The sequence below is a fragment of the Phoca vitulina genome, unplaced genomic scaffold, assembly GCF_004348235.1.
Source record: "Phoca vitulina isolate PV1807 unplaced genomic scaffold, GSC_HSeal_1.0 scaffold41, whole genome shotgun sequence".
Classification (NCBI taxonomy): Eukaryota; Metazoa; Chordata; class Mammalia; order Carnivora; family Phocidae; genus Phoca; species Phoca vitulina.
Genome location: NW_022589744.1, coordinates 7,280,963 through 7,300,087, shown reverse-complemented (window position 1 = coordinate 7,300,087; position 19,125 = coordinate 7,280,963).

Below are 19,125 nucleotides of genomic sequence, written 5' to 3'. Positions count from 1 at the left end.
GCAATTTGACTCAGGAAGACCTCAAACAAAAATTAGAAAACTACCCAACATCTTGGCAATGTTGTCCATTTCTCATTTCTGTTCATCTATGCATTATTTTCTCTTCTTTGGAAAGCAAGCTTTTTCTTTAGTACTCATACAATATAGTCCTACCCCTTCTGAGTTTGCAAATTCTGTTTTCTAGTAACCATCACAGACCAACTAGCATAGCACATCAAAATTTCAAAAATACATGAGAGACAATCTGATTAGCCTGGTCTTGGCCAAGGGTCAAATTCAATCCAGGCAGCTGGGGCTGGGGAGGGGAAAACATAGTACGCCATGACTTGGACCCAACTTCATAGTACGCCGTACTAGGACCCAACTTCTACAGCAGCAAAGATCGGAGAAGGGAAAAAAAAAAAAAAAAGAAGATAAGAAATGGACAGAGACTCCAGTAAAAGTCTATTCGTGGCATAGATTAAAAGTTTTAAAACGTATGCAATAAAATAAAAACGTGAGAGTAGCATGTAATTAAACTGAGTTCTCAATTAAATTTGAGATGGGCATTCCTGGGTAAAATAGGTCAAAGAGAATGAAAGTAAAAATTTGATTCTAGAGAAGTCAAATCAAGATCTTGTCATGAAGGTTTCCCATGGAAGAACATGCGTAACAAGGTGCAAGTAATGTTCATGGCTCAGGGAGGAAACGAAAGTCAGGACATTAGTAAGGATTAAAAAAAAAAAGTTCATTATAGAAATAATGCCAGATATGTTTTCAAGGCAAAATTATGGCGGATATTAAAAGCCCAAGGGACAAATTAACATCTTAAAGTTAAGAAATGGAAATTGTAAGTTTTCAACTGGAATTATACAATGCAAATGGAATTTAAAAAAAGATAAATCTGGGAAAAGTGTCCCAATAGTGTAGGTAACCTTGTAACACTGGCGTCTAACAGGGTGCAAAATTTCAGTATTGGAAACATCAGGGCAAGAAAAAAAATTGTCAGAAACTATGTGTAACACAAGCTTGAAATGAAGGTCTGTTTGTTAGGGTCAGACTACATTCAAGTGACCATATCATTAAATGGTAAATTGATAACTGAGTTTAGACATAGATTGTGGAAAAATAAATGAGGGAACAAGGAGATCATTGGAATTTTCAAACTTTTTTTTTAAGTCATGGTTTGTATTTTGTGTTTTTTTGTTTGTTTGTTCTTAAAGGCAGAAACTCTGTGTAATATACCTTCCATAAGCCAAAACGTCTACCAAGCTTACCTGGAATTAGGTTGGTGTATAATTATGAGCTACTTTGTATATAGAGAATTGGTTTATCAGCTGTTTAGTCTCAGAAACACACATTTTAAGATACTGAAATTCTTTTTTTTTTTTTTTAAAGATTTTATTTATTTATTTGAGAGAGAGAGAGAGCGAGAACGAGAGCAGGAACACAAGCAGGGGGAGTGGGAGTGGGAGAGGGAGAAGCAAGCTTCCCGCTGAGCTGGGAGCCCGATGTGGGGCTCGATCCCAGGACCCTGGGATCATGACCCGAGCCGAAGGCAGATGCATAACGACTGAGCCACCCAGGCGCCCCAAGATACTGAAATTCTTAGCTTCTCTTCCTTGAGGTTAAATATTTTCTGCTTATTTGCTCTTAAACCAAAACCTCCCAGCAATGATTAGAAGGTAGAGAAGGTGGAATACTGGTCCACTCTCCAAGAAGAAACATGTCTGGAGGGTTAACTCCAAACACTCTGGGATGGAGATATATACTTCATTTGTGCAATATACTGTGTTACCATAATTTACATCCTATTCTAGTTTGTGCAAATCCTTTGTCCAGGACCTTTTTCACAGAAAGATCTTTCCACTTTATTTTTTTAAAGGTTTTATTTATTTATTTGACACAGAGAGAGAGAGAGGGAACACAAGCAGGGGGAGTGGGAGAGGGAGAAGCAGACTCCCCACTGAGCAGGGAGCCTGATGCGGGACTCAATCCCAGGACCCTGAGATCATGACCTGAGCCGAAGGCAGACGCTTAAGGACTGAGCCACCCAGGCAACCCCTCTTTCCACTTTAAATGATACCTGGAATGTCTCTCTCCAAAGAAAATCTGTACTACCCTCTCCAATGAAGTCATTATCTCCCCCCTCCCACCCCCTGCCCATCTCCTGGGGAGAGAAAAGTTCTGCCCAGGTCTTATTCCTACTTATAAATAATTGTTCCACTGCTCCAACTCAACCATCTTTCCTCTTGTGGAGTCTACAGTATCTGTTAAAATATTCTTTAACCATTTGATTATTATGAAGCACCAGGCTCCAAGACACATTTTCACCTTCCTTCATCGTTTCAGCAATTAGCTCATATTTTTCTTCTATGCCAAGTCCCTTGATATTATCTGCAGTAACTTCGAGGGTCATGGCCATGAGCTGTACTTGAAACGCATAGCTCCCTAACTCCGTTTTGAAACCTTTAGTTCTACTCTAAGTGGTAATATAGTATAATAGTTAATAGTATAGACAATAATACCAGACTGCCTGGTTTAAAATCTTGGTGTGTTTTTTTAATCACTTAAGATATCATTGGTATAAAATGAACCACACTTTTTAATGGGTATACTTTAATGAATTTGGACATTTGCAAAGACCTGTGATACCATCACTAAAATCAAGGTCATAGACATATATCCACACTCCATTCCGGAGTTTCCTGGTATTCGTGTGTGTGTGTTGAACACTTAATAGGAGATCTACTCTGTTAAATAGGGATGTTATTATGGAACTGAATAAGTTATTATAGCAGTTCTCAAAGTTTGGTTTGCAGACTCCTGGACATTCCCAAGACTCTTTCATGAGGTCCAAGAGACCCAGAGATTTCATGGTACCACTAAGATGTTATTTGTTTTTCATTAATGGTGGAAAAGTCATGGTGGGTAAAACTGCTATTACCTCAGTACAAATTAGGCAGAGGCACTGAAATGAACGTGGGGCCATTGTATTTTCATGACCGTACATGAGCATACATTAAAAAAATGACAGTTTATGACAGTTTCACTGAGGAACATCCTGGAAGAAGCAGTAAAATTTGATAATTTTATTCAATCCTCGGCAGTCAGTATACATATTTTTAATTATTTTGTGTAATGGAACAGGAAACCATCCTAAAACACTTGAGCTGCCTACCAAAGTATAGTAGTTGTCTAATGCTTATGCAATTGTTTGAGTGATGAGCCAAACTTGCTTCTTTTCTCAGGGAACACTAATTTTACTTGAAAGAACAATTGACAGACAACTATGGTTATTCAGACTTTGGTATCTGGAATAATTTTTTTTTAAATGAACAAAGTAAGTCTGTCAGCTCAAGGAATTAAATTGGCAGTATTTGCTTCCAGTGATAACATTTGAGCTTTCATGAGAAAACTGGAATTCTGGAAACCTTATATTGGCCACTGTGAGTTTACAGCTTAACAATAGTTAAGACACTTATGGATTTTGATGGCAACATTAACAATATTTTTATATTATGGAATAAGATGTGTCAATATTTAGAAGGTCTGTGTAACTCTGTGAACCAGTATTTTCCAAATGATCAATGCAAGATACTACAAAACCATGCAAAAGTAAAAGATACAAGGGCACCTGGGTGGCTCAGTCGGTTAAGCATCTGCCTTCAGCTCAAGTCATGATCTCAGGGTCCTGGGATCGAGCCCCGCATGGAGTTCCCTGCTCAGCGGGGAGCCTGCTTCTCCCTCTCCCCGTGCGCTTGCTCTCTCTCAAATAAAATCTTTTATTTTATTATTGTTTTAAAGATTTTATTTATTTGACAGAGAGAGACACAATGAGAGAGGGAACACAAGCAGGGGGAGCGGGAGAGGGAGAAGCAGGCTCCCCGCAGAGTAGGGAGCCCGATGTGGGGCTCGATCCCAGGACCCTGGGATTATGACCTGAGCCGAAGACAGATGCTTAATGACTGAGCCACCCAGGCGCCCCTCAAAGAAATAAATCTTAAAAAAAAAAGTAAAAGTTACATTCGAAGGGCAGGATAGACAATGGATTTTAACATTACAGAACACAGAATGTTCATTGACAGCATTTCAGATTTTATGTTGTAAATAACTCTTGAGAAATTACTACTTGCTGAATACTGGTATGGTATCAAAACATATTCCTAATTATTTCAAAGGGCTATTAAAGTTATTCTCCCCCTTCTGATCACATAGTGTGATTTTCTTCATATACTTCTACCAAAACATATCGCAACAGATTGACCACGGAAGTAGGCATAAGAATGCAGATGTTTTCAATTAAGTCCAACATTACAGAGATTTGAAGAAAAAAAAAATGCTTCTGTTCTCACTGGAAAATATAGGTTTTCATAAAAATATTCACATAAAATGAGTTTTCATTGCACCGGTTTTTACAATATTTTGATCATTTAGGAGGTATGGGGAAAGGGTCAATAATGATAAGGACAGTGAAATTTGTTTCATGTTGCTAAATCCTATTAATGCATTGAGGAGAAAAAATGTCAAGCTCAGGTTAGCCAATTACCAACTTACAGTATGAAAGTCAAAATATCTCTATGTCAATGTTAAAGAAACCCTCATTTTTGCAGCTGAGGAGCAGATGAAGCTGAAGACCGCGTCAAGGGCTTTATTTAAGAGAAGGAAAACTTGAAAGAGACTCTAGCCAGTCTAACCAAGTCTCCTGCAGCAAAGCCAGGACCCCAAAGGGAAGAAACAGGACCCTGAAATTTGGGATGAGATATCTAGGTAGATGCCTTCAATTATCTTGCATGCCCAGAGTCTGAATTCCATTGCCTGCATGGATGTTCTCTAGCAAGAGGCAGGGAGCCAACAACCATCCACTTACCTGAAGCTGAAGCAGAGAGCTCATGCCTTGAAAGTCAGTACTTGCTCAACTCAAGATTTACTCACCCTCCCTCTCCCCTGGCAATGTGACCTATATGTTAGGGCCAAACATAAGCATGGCCCCACTGGAAAGTGTGGGTCCTGCTAAGCAAGGAGGGGATTACACAGACTGAGCTGCGGGGTCTATTAATGCATACTGCTAGAAATGGGAAACTAGGTCCGGAAGCTAACTAATATGCAGCTGAGAAAGCCCCTGGAAGCTTAGCAATGTGTTGGAGGGAATAAAGGACTCAGAAAAATGGGCATGCTAAATCCAATCTATTATATGAGGCACAGAATCCTAACCATGTTCCTCAGGATAACTCAGAGAGCAGTCTGAGTATGAGCATTAAGGTGTAATATTATTCTGGATAATAGGCATGCTGATGTTGGGGGGAAAAATGCTTCCAAAATATTGCATATTTTTTATATAATTAATATGGAACATATGGAAAGAACCAAACATATAAGAGGTTTAAAATAATATTTATGATATAAGAAAACAACTGTATTATTTCAGTTTACCTCAGTTAATTTTTGCCCCTGCAAATTTTATATAGTTGGATATTGTAGTTACAGATCTACACCTGCTTTTACTATAATAGCATGGATATTATTGTATAACATAGTCTTAATAACCACCATTATAATAACAATGTTACATTATCTAGGGTACAAGGATTATTTAATCACTGTAGTTTGTTCTTATTTACCAAAATTGAACATTTTTTATTTATACACTTTTTGTTGTAAGAGTGCCTATTTTGTATCAGTAATTGTTCATCATTCTTCTTTTTTAAATTTTTACTATTTTGAGAGTAGAGTTGTGATGTTTTGTTAAATACCATTTATTTGAGCACTTAGCCTTTCTAAAATTCATTTTTACAGTCACTAGATCTCTCTACAGGGAATGACTCTTTCACATCCTTCATCTTATTATCTACTGAATGTTTCTATTATTAAGTTGTATGAGCTCTATATTTATTGTGAATATTTCTCATTGCGCTATATATAACAAAAAAAATTCCCAATTATTTGCCATTTCAGATGATCCATCTTTTTAGTGTAGAAAGTCATCCCTGTGGCACTACTTTGATAGACATTTATTTAGAGTTTAAGAAATATTTAATTATTTAAGTTTAGAGCTCTTATTCATCATTTTAACTTGACCTTGGTATATAGTATAATATCTCCACTTATTTTTGTCCCCCCCAAATAATTTTCCTAGAATGTTATATAAAATCCTGCTCTTTTTAGACATCTCATATTTCCTTTATCATATATACTCTTTTTCCACATTAAGGCATTGATTTAAAACAGATACTCATTCATGCATACTAATTTTTTCATGGTGCTCTTTTGAACAGCTGAATTTTTGTTGGCACAATTTAAGGCATTGAAGACGGAGACAACTACTTAGCCATATTTATAGCAGTTGTTGTTAACAACACTAACATTTCTTGGGGTCTTTAAGACTTCACATAGTTAACTTGTTTCGCACATTTTTTCCTTGGGCACTATGCCTTCTTTGAGTAAAACTATTTTTTTTTTTTAAAGATTTATTTATTTATTTATTTATTTGAGAGAGAGAGAATGAGAGAGCAAGCACATGAGAGGGGGGAGGGTCAGAGGGAGAAGCAGACTCCCTGCCGAGCAGGGAGCCCGATGCGGGACTCGATCCAGGGACTCCAGGATCATGACCTGAGCCGAAGGCAGTCGCTTAACCAACTGAGCCACCCAGGCGCCCTTTGAGTAAAACTATTATTTACACTAATACTGCTCTTTTAAATACTCAGGATTCACAGCTCTTCTACGTTTTGGTACCTCTGTGTTTTTCCTTTGGCCTGACTCAATGTTAGGCTTCTCAATGTTATAGACACTGTCCTTACAGCATGTGTATTCAGAGAGCAAAATTATTCTTATTCACAGATCAAAATCAGGTAGAATGGGATGATTGGCATCAATCAAATCCTCCCACTGATGACCACTACAAAAACTATGCAACATTTCACAACAACAGAAAATCTCTTTAAGGTTTCAGGAAGAAAAAAAAAATGCAGAAAGAACCTGAAGATTCAAGATGCTGAGAGAGAACCCGCACTGAAGTGAGTCAGACATTCTTGGCCACTTTTCTATCTTAGGCTTATCCATAAACAGCTGAGGGGCTCAGAGGAAAAACAGGAGTGGCTTAGAATTTTCAGTAGTATTACAGTAAGAGCCAGAGACTGGGGCTTGGGACTGCCAAGGCAGCAAGGACTCATGGGACCAGAGAGAGGGCACATAGAAATGGGAGTCTAACATTATGCATTGATATTCCCCGTAGACATTTGCTAGTACTAAGGGTGTGCAGGGGGAGAGCCTGAGAAATCAAGCATAAAATGGCAACTACAGCTAACTAGCAGCAAACTATTGGCAGTCTCATGGCATATAGAGATAATAATTTGGGTTTAGGCCAAGCTTTTAGTAGAGACCTTGAGAGGTCTGCACATCAGGAGAATGAGCACTCTGGAAATAGACCAACTCAGCTCTCATCAATGGTACATCCTAGGCTGCCATGAGAAAATTAAATATTTTCTGTAGAAAGATAATATCTGGGGCGCCTGGGTGGCTCAGCTGGTTAAGCGCCTGACTCTTAATTTCAGCTCAGGTCATGATCTTGGGGTGGTGGGATCGAGCCCTGCATCGGGCTCTGCGCTCAGCCTGGAGCCTGCTTGAGATTCTCTCTCCCTCTGCCTCTGCCCCTCCTCTTGCTTGTGTTCTCTATCTCAATAAATAAATAAAATCTTTAAAAAAGATAATATCTTCCAAAGCCTCAGTAATTGTTCATATACAATAGCCAATAGCCAATAATAATAATAATAATAAAAAGACATGCCATAAAAGAAGACCATAAAAAAAAATCTCAGAAAATGATACAAATTTGGAGGTGATCCAGTCATTGGGGTTTTCAGATAGAAATTTAAAGATAATATATTCAGAAAGCCAGACAATTTTGAAAAGGAGATAGAATTTATTTGAAAAATCAAATGGAAGGCCATGACCTGAAGAAGAAAAAAGTGAAAGTGAAATTAAGAACTCAACAGATTGTAGATGAGATAGAACAGAGTGATTCAATTATAAGGTGGGTAAAATATTAGACTAAAACCCAGAAAGAAAAACAGAAAAGGACATAGGAGATACATGGAGCATGGTGGAAAGTCTAAAATATATCTAATTTGATTCCTAGAATAACAGGTGAAAGAGGATGGGTCAGAAGCAATATTTGAAGGAATATTGACCAACAATTTTCCAAAGATGGTTAATACCCATAGATTCAAACATTTAACAAACCCCAAACAAGATAAAGAAGAAAAAAATTACACACAGGCATATCAAATGAAAATTGCTGGGGGAAAAAAAAAACCCACAAAGACAAAACTTTAAAACCACCTAGAGAAATGGAGAAATTCCCTTCAATGGAAATACAGTAAGTTTGATATTTTACTTTTCAACAGAAATGATAGCACCCAGAAGACCCTTCCCAAAAAAGTTAACCAAAATTCCATATTGAGCAAATGTGTTAAAAAATGAAAGTGAAATAAAGATGTTTTCAGGAAAAAAAAACAAGTACCAAGATAAATTATCATCAACATTAAAGTAAATATTAAGGACATTCTTTGAACAGGAGTTCTTTGAAAGAACATAACCTAGCTGGAAGCACTAAACAAAGAGCCAAAGAGTAATTACATGAATAAGTCTAAATACGGACTTTAGTAATGCCATGTAGGAGTTAAATTATACATAAAATAAAAATATATGACAGAGTATAAGAAAAGATGGGGGTGGGGGCACAAATGGAGTTAGTATTCTAAAGTCCTTGCATTGTCCAAGAAGAGATAACAGCACTTACTCATAGTTATAGAGGCATGTTGTACTCTAAATGTTAATAGACTAGTAACATATTGTATAATTAACAAGCCAAGGGGAAGGGAAATGAAGTATTTGATCATTACAAAGAAAAAGAGAAAATATGGTAAATACACAAATTAACAATAATATAGTAAATATATAAAATACTCTAGAAATGTATTGAAAACAATATCCTGTAACAATGGAAATGAAAAATCTATGATAAGGATAAAATGGTATAAACATAATGTTGAGAAAAGATGCCTGATTCAAAAGATTTCATCTGAAGATTTTTTCAAAAAACAAACCAAATTAATCTATGAGCTACAAATTAAAATAGTGGCTGTCTTTTTGTGGAAGAGATTATAGAAAGGCAATCAGAGGGAATTTCCAGGCTCATTGTTTTGATCTGGGTCATGGTTTCATGGCTTCATCTTGTAAAATTTCATTAAACTGCAAACTTGTGATTTGTATGATTTTCTAAAACTATGAGATAGGACAATTAGAAAATAAGTCCTTTACTTAAAGAAACACTTGGTGGCGAATCTCGAAGTACTTCACATCCTGTCAAGTATCACTCAAAATACTGAGAATCAGTGTTGTAAACAGTACCTCTTGGCAATATAATTTGCTTTGTTTTTCCTGCTTATTTATCTTTCCACCTGTAACAAGTCTATGAAACGGTTTATTATCTATTAGACCAGTCCTTCCTTAAAACTCTTAAAATTTTTTTAAACATTTAAACATTTATGACAAAATAAGAAATGTGTTTATATGTGTAACAATGATTTTACGATTACGAAAATTACTTTCACAAATTCCTTGTTATTTTTTGGTAACCACTTGTCTTATTCTACAGTAGCTTTAAAAATGGTTTGTTTTGAATATGGGAGTTTCTTTACTGGCTTTCCTCTTATTAGCCCATCTATTTCTTCTTGAGTGTGCTATTTTCCTTTTTGTTTTGAAACCAGAAGAGGCATTTGTACATTGTAGGAATTTCACATTATGCCTATAAATTATAATATGGGGATGTTCTAAATCACATTAAAACTGTCAGCTAGTAATGGTTTTCTTTTAAAGGATCTGTTGCTGAGGAGAAAATCTGCTGCCTAACCAAACTATCCATAGCGATCTCAATTTCATAATAACCTTTGCTCAAATAAAATATTTGCTCTCTGAAAGTACTAAGGAATAAACAAGGGCTTTTTATCAAGACATTAAACTTAGTATAATTAGATATTTATGGTTTCGTGGCATTGGGGACAGATGGGAGAGCAGCCATTAGTGATAATGGCTATGGACTTGCTAATCATTACCTTCTTCATCTTTCTCTTGCCATCGCTAATGGGAATTTCCCAATGGTGACCCTTGTAGTTTTGCCTTTAGTGTTTTCTTGATTTACTTTCTCCCCCCTACCCATAAATTTTTAAAATATTCTTACCAGACCTCTGTCCACTCTTAGCTGCCCCTAAATCTTTCCCTTTCCCCATGTCCTATGTCATTTTTTAATTGACTTAAAAATAATCTGATTTTGTCATGATGAACATGGAAACAAAGCCTTGCACTTGTTGTCAGCCCTCTCCATAATGACTGACCACATCTCATGAATGGATCCACTTAATGGTTGTTACGGAAACCAGAATTACTACCTCATAAGGAAAGACTTACTAGTACATTACAGCTTCCTCTAAACTGTTTTCATTTCACTCTGTTTGTTAAAAGGTGGAAGACAAGGGCATGGCTGAACTTGGAAAATGATATTTCAGGAGAGTTGAGGTTTACTTCAGGTCTGCAGAATGTGCAAGTCACTGGATCCTTCAGATTAGCCAATTAGATCCATGCTGTAACAACACACCCATTAACTCACTCAGATGCCACTTAGAGAATCAGTCTTGGAAAAACTAGAAACAGAAGGATCTTAATTTGTGGACACTTTAAACTTACGTTCCAAAGATGTGTCTGCCTTGGTCAAAATTAAGTGATGGGTTATAAATTCAATAACATTATCGACTATAGTTAATATTTGCCAAGTGCTTCCTAATCACCAGGTGCTATGTATGCTAAATACTTCATGTGCTTTATATCATTTAATCTTCATAAAAAAACTTAAGTTTATAGTTTATGCTATCATTTTCCCCATTTTCTAGATGAGGCAGCAAAGCTGTGAAAAGATAGTGTTCCAGGACACTCAACTGGTAAAAATCAGAGACAAGTACAGACTCAGATATATTTGGCTCTAAAATCCAAACTTGCAACCAGTACTTTATTCTTCCTCTCGTCAGAGACTCTGAACATCCTTCTCAACTTCTACCCAGTTACTGATTGCCAAAATAGAGAACGATGCTATGATCATGTGGAAAGCCCATTTGAATTTTTTTTTTTTTAAATATATACTTAAAGTAGAAACTGGCAGCTTGGTTCTTTGTCTGTTTTGTTTTTCCAGCTGTGTAAGCCTTCTTGGGTCCAGGCCCAGAATAGGAAAAGTTGGGTTTAAGTTTGCAGGGTTAGGGTTTACAGGGAAAATATAGGAAGGTTTTGCTTGAAGAGCAAGTTAGAGTTTTGGGGTCTGGAATCTAAGCTAAATGAGGAAAGTAAGGTGGATGGGACAATAGAGGAACAGTGATAGGGTCATGGATCATGTATGTAGATGGTGAAGACACCAAGAACGTTGGCAGGCATAATAACAGAGAGAAGAATGGTCGGCCAGATGCTAACATTTTTCAGGGAGGAAGAGGGGAGGTAACGGGAGGGTCCATAGGAACTGCCACAGGAAGCGTTGCCAGTGTCATCATCTGATGGCTTTGTAGGGTCTTTCAGGAAGGAGTGAAGAGGAATTATAGGGAAATAGCTGTCAGTGAAGCAAACACCAAAACCATCTTAAGTTATAATTGTATGTGAAGAGTGAAAGGAACAACAGCCACCACTTGAAAGGAATGCAGGGGAAACTGTGTGCTCGGGGGTCACCAAGCTTCTATTTGAGGACTGGTCCTCAAAGTGTGGTCCCCAACCCAGCAGCATCAGCATCACTTGGGAACTTGACGGAAATGCAACTTCTGCGTCCCTACCACAGACCTAATGGATCAGAGACTGGAGGGATAGGCCCCTCGACCTGTGCTTTAACATTCTAGGTGATTCTGGGAAAACTTAGGCTAAAGCTTGTGTGAAAACAGAAACAGAAGATAAATGTTCAGTGAAAAGCCTCACATATGGGAGTTATACCGAAAGCAAGAGAAGTGTCTGGAGGTCAGATTGAAGGGTAATGGAAACAAGGAAGATTGAGGCATAGACATATCCAGTTCATGATGGATATCTGAGGGACCCAGATATCTGCTGGAGATTGGGATGGATGCCATTCATCCTGAGGGACTCTTAGAGGAAGACAGGAAATCAATCATAATTAGAGTTTTAGGAGAAACAAGAACCCATCTCATAAGGATGATGTGACCCAAGAAGCCATCTTATAAGGATGGTGTGCCTCTCTTAAATCTGACATCTTTTTGGACTCTTGACTAGGTTCAGAAGTAGAAGTAGAGGATTGTATAGTGAAACAAAGAAAACACTGACAAGAAAACCAGGACTTCCTTGTTTGATGACCTCTTTGGCATTATACTAATCTACTCGTTTACATAACCGCTTAGTTAGAACTGCAGAATAATATGGCTACTTGGCCCAAACGTTCACAAAATAGGCTACAAAGCTGATTCAAGGATTTACCCTACACCTTGGGCACCAGAATAGAATTAATCAGGTTTCTTCTAAAAAAGCAGAAGGATTTAAAAAGAAAATCAAACTGAGAAATCCCAGCCTCTAATCAAAAACAGAATATACCAATATTAATAAAAATATGACATACAGGGGTGCCTGGGTGGCTCAATCAGTTAAGCATCTGACTTTGGCTCAGGTCATGATCCCAGGGTCCTGGGATCGAGCCCCAAGTTGGACTCCACGCTCAGCAGAGTCTGCTTGAGATGCTCTCCCTCTGCCCCTTCTTCTGCTCATTCTCTCTTTCTCAAATAAATTAAATCTTAAAAAAAATATGACATACAACTGATCCTGTAACCCAACTTTCTTAGTAACTGATCTCCTGTATCTGAATAAAATTGTCATTTCTTTGGGGACAATTTATCAAAAGAGTACTTAATGATCCAAGAGGGCCATGACCCTGTATCATATCCTTAATGCCTCACTGCCAAATTATTGATTCATAAAAGAGCTGATGTTGTTAGTCATTGACTTCCCAGGTGTCTTGCCTTTGTGTATCATGTGGACTCCAAGTCATATATTTCCATCCTAGCCAATAATCATTTGTATTCCTAAAAAGGACCTTGCTTCAAGACACATATTCACAGAAATACAGTTTTATTTAAATATCTTTAGAGAGCAAAACGCATGTAGTGTGTAAGAGAAGCTATGAAAAATATCAGTTATCTAAGACAGAACAAAAGCCAGGTGATGGACAACATTTTCATCAATAAAAGCTGCGGATAATGTGTATATACTCCTGGCTTCCAACCATACTAATTGCATCCTCTGCTAGCTCATGTGCTCTCAAACCATCCCCAGAACCAGCTTTTCACGGCCCACAGCTCTTTTTATCACGCTCTCTCCTAGACCACCTGTCAAGAGTGTTTGTGCCTATAGGCTCAAGTAGACAAGGTAGGCCAAGTCTTTGTCCTCTTTGGTTTTCTATGGGCATATGCCTGTTCATATGTATGTCTGTGTGCGTGCGCGCACACACACACATACACACACACACACTGGCTTTACCACAAGCATGCAAAACTTCTTAGTGACCTATGCTGGCTACCTAAGCACAGAAGACAATCTTCTCATAACAGAGATGATTTTACAAAAGGATTAAATATACTTGAACAGCATGGATCAGGTGACAGTAGGAAAGTTGATATGAAATTAAGACTCCCCAAACCTCACAATGTTTAAGATTTTATTTCTGTTAATTCATTTCTCTTTTAGATATTGAACTACACATTTCCACAGAAAATTTTACATTTATTTTTTCTAAAGGATTATTTCCATTTAATAACATTAAAAAAAAAAAAAAAAGAAAGAAAAGTAAGGCCCAAAGAGCTTCTTAACTTGGTCAAAGTCACATAGCTAATTACAAGCAGTGAAAGGATGCAGACCAACTCTGCTGGACTCCAAAAGTAGGGTACGCTCTCCACACAACACCAGCCTGTCCTAAAATGCAGATGTCCTGGAGAAGAATCATTGTCATCATTATGGGTAGAATTTATTGAGAACTTTTTTTTGGTTCTAAATGCCTTCCATACACTAACTCACTCAAACCCTACCACAACCAAAATCAAATAGTAGATCCTCCTTACAGATGATAAAGGGGAAGCACAGAGAAAATAACTTGCCCAAGACCACCCATCTGGAGTGCAGCTGAGATGGAGCAAAATGTAGACGGCTCACACAGGAAGAGGCAGTTTAGTTGTTCATAGTTAAGAACAAAGACTCCAAATCCACACCACTTGGGTTTTAATCAAGGCTCTACCACGCACAGCTGAGTGACCACAGGACCACTAATTGACTGCTCTTGTCCTCAGTTTTCTCATCTCTAAAACATGCAGGATAATAGTATCCACTTTGATAGTGTAGTTGCGAATTTAACATGAGAATTGTTTAGAACAGTGGTCAGCTCCTAAGTGCATATGGGTTAGTTGCTGGGGTTGGTGCTGTGGCTATTGTTATCTTAAGGACCAGTATGGCAGTATGTTTCATCTGCAACCACTCTGGTCTCTAAAAGAGGGTAAGACCCTTTAGCATTGTTCTACACACAAAGACCTCTCAATTTTACTCAGAGCTACCCCTGCCAACTTGTCCTCTTTTTTGTCTTCTAAGATCAATATAAGTTTTGCTTCTTTTAAAAGAACAACCTTATTTGGAGAAATGCTAGATATTCTTTTCTAACCCCCACCCCTTGTTTATGGAGTTCTTTTATGCCGTATTTTCTCAATCTCACCACTACAGACCTGTTGGACCAGATCATCCTTTGTTATGGGGAGTATCCGGTGCATTATAGGATGTATAGCAGCATCCCTGGCCTCTGGCCGCTAGATAACAGCAGTACCAGTCCCCCCTCCCCCCCCCAGTCATGACAACCAAAAGTGCTTTTAGACATGATAAATGCCTCCCTCTACACCAAGGACTAAGTCCCTTCCTTGCTGAGAATCCTTTAGATGGATCCAGTAGATTTGGAAGTGTCCTCCATGGAGACTCAAGTTGAGAACATGTCTAACTTACCTAGTTATTTGTCAATAGAGTCTAGCCTAGTAACTAGCCTAGTAACAATAAAACCTTAGTAAGCACTGGTTGAATCTTAAACATTGGAATTGTGTTAGTTATACATCAAAATAAAAGGGTGGCCAATCTGATGTTAAAATGGAAAGAGCATATTCATGTACTATACCCAGCTTTCTGATCAAAGGCCAGATACAACACTAATTCCTGTTTGCAGTAGAAGACAGACCTTTTCAATAGCTTTGGTTACCTATCAGGATTACCATGCACCCATCCCAGAGTTGTGGGAGGCATACCTGTAATTTTATTCCGAAACCATCATACCACTTCCATGATTGGGAGTAGAAAAGCAGCTTTCCATTTGAACAGCTGTCAGGACTTCTGGACAGAAGAGCTGAAGAAGGGGAGGGAGGGAAGGTGGTTTAACTATTTGCCACAGAAATTTGCCTTTCTAGAGACCCAAGCTTAGAACAGTATCTGGTTGTCTAAATCTAATGAGGGGCTCTTTTTTTTTTTTTTTTCCCCTAACAGTTGCTAAGTTTAGAGCTAACTGGTAATATAGAAATAAATGGTGGGAATTAAGGAGGGCACATACTGCTTGGAGCACTGGGTGTTATATGAAAACAATGAATCATGGAACACTACATCAAAAACTAATGATGTAATGTATGGTGACTAACATAACATAATAAAATTAAATTAAATTAAAAAATAAGACAACAACAACAACAAGAAATAAATGGTGGGAGATGACCAGTATATACATTGCAATACCATCGTACTTTACAATTCTGGCCACTCTGCCCCCATTCTTGGAGTGGTTGACTGAATCATCATCAAGAATTGAGCGAAACACTCCTTCCTCTCTTGCTCAAGAATTTCAGGATACTTTGAACGAGTCAGAAGGCAACTGAATACATGATCAATTTTTAAAGGGACAAGGGGAGGAGAGAGAAAAGTGTCAGATTTGTTATCATGAGTCACACTTGACGTGAGCTCTGCTCTTTTTCAGTGGTTAAGAAATTAGAACAGGTATTTTTTTGTTTTTTGTTTTTTGTTTTTTTTTTTTAAAGAAGACAGGCTGAAACGTTTGCTGCTTTTGAGAAGCGATTTAGCACTGTCAAGCTCATGACATGTCAGGATTCAGTAAAGGCATTTTGTTTTTGTAATACAAAGATCAGAGAGTTGAGCAGATTTGGGTGAAATAATAACAGGAAGAGTCCCTGTCTCTAGAAAGGGTTCTGCCAAACTTCGAAGTAATTTACATAAACATTGTAATCGGCCCATGCAAAAAGTTCCGCCCTTCACAAAGCTAATTATTAGAGGACTTGCCCAATCATAATGTTTTGAGGAAAACAGAACTGGAACTGAGAAGGGTAGATAAGGGATGATCTGAGATATGAAAACCCATTCTAGAAGAGCCTTTGAATTTGGTTTTCTTTGATTACAGAAGGGAAAAAAATCATACTTTCAATTTTTATCAGGGATTCAGTGTGTTGAAAAATTAAAACACTTAGTAAAATGTGTGACTCATCTACTGCTGAGACTCAAAAAGAATTACAGAAATGGCTCAAAAAAGAATATATACTGAATAAGAGAATACACACACAAATCCATAGAACTTGTATTTTGAATTTTGATTAGAAACTAAATCCCTTTAAATCACCTCTAGTTACCTCAATATTAACCATGGCATGCCCAAGTTTCTACCATCCTGTAGGCCAAGTAAATTGATTTTTTTTACATTTAATTTTGTAGATAAACATTTTTTCTATGGTTTTTGACTTTCAAACATATTTGAATCCATTTGAAAATTCAAAGTGGATTAGCACACTGTCACTGTGTTATGGAGAGAAATTAAAACAGTGTTGGACATATTGAGATAATTTATAATAGCAAGTGACCATGATATACACTAAACAATATACATAATAACTAAACATAATATACATAAAATACTATTTATAATCTGAAGAACTAGGTCATTTGGGGTAAGCGCCAGCCTCTAGGGCAGACAAATCATAGATATTTTCACAAAGGAGAGGTTTCATAGTGTACGCGATCTGATAACATAGTTATAATTCTCAGCTCTATATTAGAATGGCCCCAGCTATAATCTTCAGAAATATATAATAGAAACTGTGATAAACTGGATTTATTATTTTAATAAACAATCACACCAGGCTTCAGTGGCTATAATTCCAAGAGGAACCATCATATAAGATTATATGGATGGGGGGGGTCACCTGGGTGGCTCAGTCATTAAGTGTCTGCCTTCAGCTCAGGTCATGATCTCAGGGTCCTGGGATAGAGCCCCGCATCAGGCTCCCTGCTCAGTGGGGAGTCTGCTTCTCCCTCTGCCCTCCCGCCATGCATAAGAGCGCAGGCATGCTCTCTAATAAATAAAATCTTTAAAAAAAAAAAGATTATTTGGATGGATGTTTACAGTCGTGGTAAAGAGATACTGAAAGACATTACTTTTGTCTAATATTTTTATATACAGTCATTATATGGAGTGGGAGTATGAAACTAAAGGACAAATCTAAGTAAAAATGATTCTCATCAACATCTATGGGCCCAAGGGTTAGTGTGTTTGTGTTTGTTTTTTTTGTATAAAGAAAATGAGACGATACAGCAATAAATGGTATATCTGTATTTGACAGCCATGGGCTATATGAAATTAATCAACTAATTAATTTCCTTTCCTCCATTGGAATACAGGAAGAAAAAAGTGTCCTTCGCTAGATCTGTTTTTAAAAAATATATTGCAATACCTTGATCTGTGAAGTGCAAATGTAAAAGAAAAAGCAGTCAGAAACTTTGAAGTATGGGCGCCTGGGTGGCTCAGTTGGTTAAGCGACTGCCTTCGGCTCAGGTCATGATCCTGGAGTCCCTGGATCGAGTCCCACATCGGGCTCCCTGCTCGGCAGGGAGCCTGCTTCTCCCTCTGACCCTCCCCCCTCTCGTGTGCTCTCTCTCTCTCTCATTCTCTCTGTCTCAAATAAATAAATAAAAATCTTTAAAAAAAAAAAAGAAACTTTGAAGTAACATTAAGAATCTCTAGTCTGCATTCCAGAGCAAACATTAGCAGAAGACTCATCTGTGTGTCCTCTCACAGAGCAAGTTCTATTTAAATTTGCACTTTAAATAGGTGCATTCTGATCAGTTGGCTAGCCCTTCAGTGGTGTCACAAGTTGGGTTCTCTAGAAGAAGATGCTGAGATAGAGTTTAGGGTGAATGATGTTTATTTGGGATCAACCCCTTCGAAATGAAGGGGCAGGAGGCAAGACTGGGCAGAGGGAGAAATCAGCTGGGATGTTAATAAGATAAAGCCTCACCAGGAGCTCAGGAGTGAGGATCACTGGTCATCCAAGCAGTGATGGTCATTGGGTGAGTGACATTCAGGCATTGCCTGACCTTGGGCAGGGCAGCTCTCTGCCACTGAAGAAGCTAATGGGCCTTTGCTGATCGTGTTATTTTCAGCAGGTCCTTCCTACAGGAGCCATCTGGGTGGTACAACACTGCCTACGAAAGACTACTAATTACTTATTTGATTCAAAAAGTCCTTTTTATCACAGAATTTTAGCAAACATTTGCTAAAACATTTTTTCACATAAGCAGGCAAATAAATAAACAGGAGGAGGCTGTTGAGGAGTTAATATACCCAGAATTGGAGCATTTGGATCTAAACAAAATTTGCTAGTTTCAACAATAGGCCATAGTGTTCACCTCATCATTGTTAAAAGAACTATTTCCTAAAAATAACTTCCTGTTACGAAGCTCCACGGCTATCTTTTCAAAGTTAAGAATGAAGAGGGAGGAAATACTTCAACTCCTCTACTTGGAAGATACACAAAACAATTATTCATTTCTATCTTCAGTAATTTGTAATTCTCGGGATAAAGCCAGGTCATATACTTTCTGGGTTCCCTCTGTTTCTGCTTTGATAATCTAAATTGTGTTTTGGCTTATCGGATTGTTTCATTGAAATGGTTGATGCTCCAAATTCTTCATGCATATAAAAACCCAAAATAATATGCTTTTAGTGCCACACAAATATAATAGATTCTCAGATAAGAAGCGATA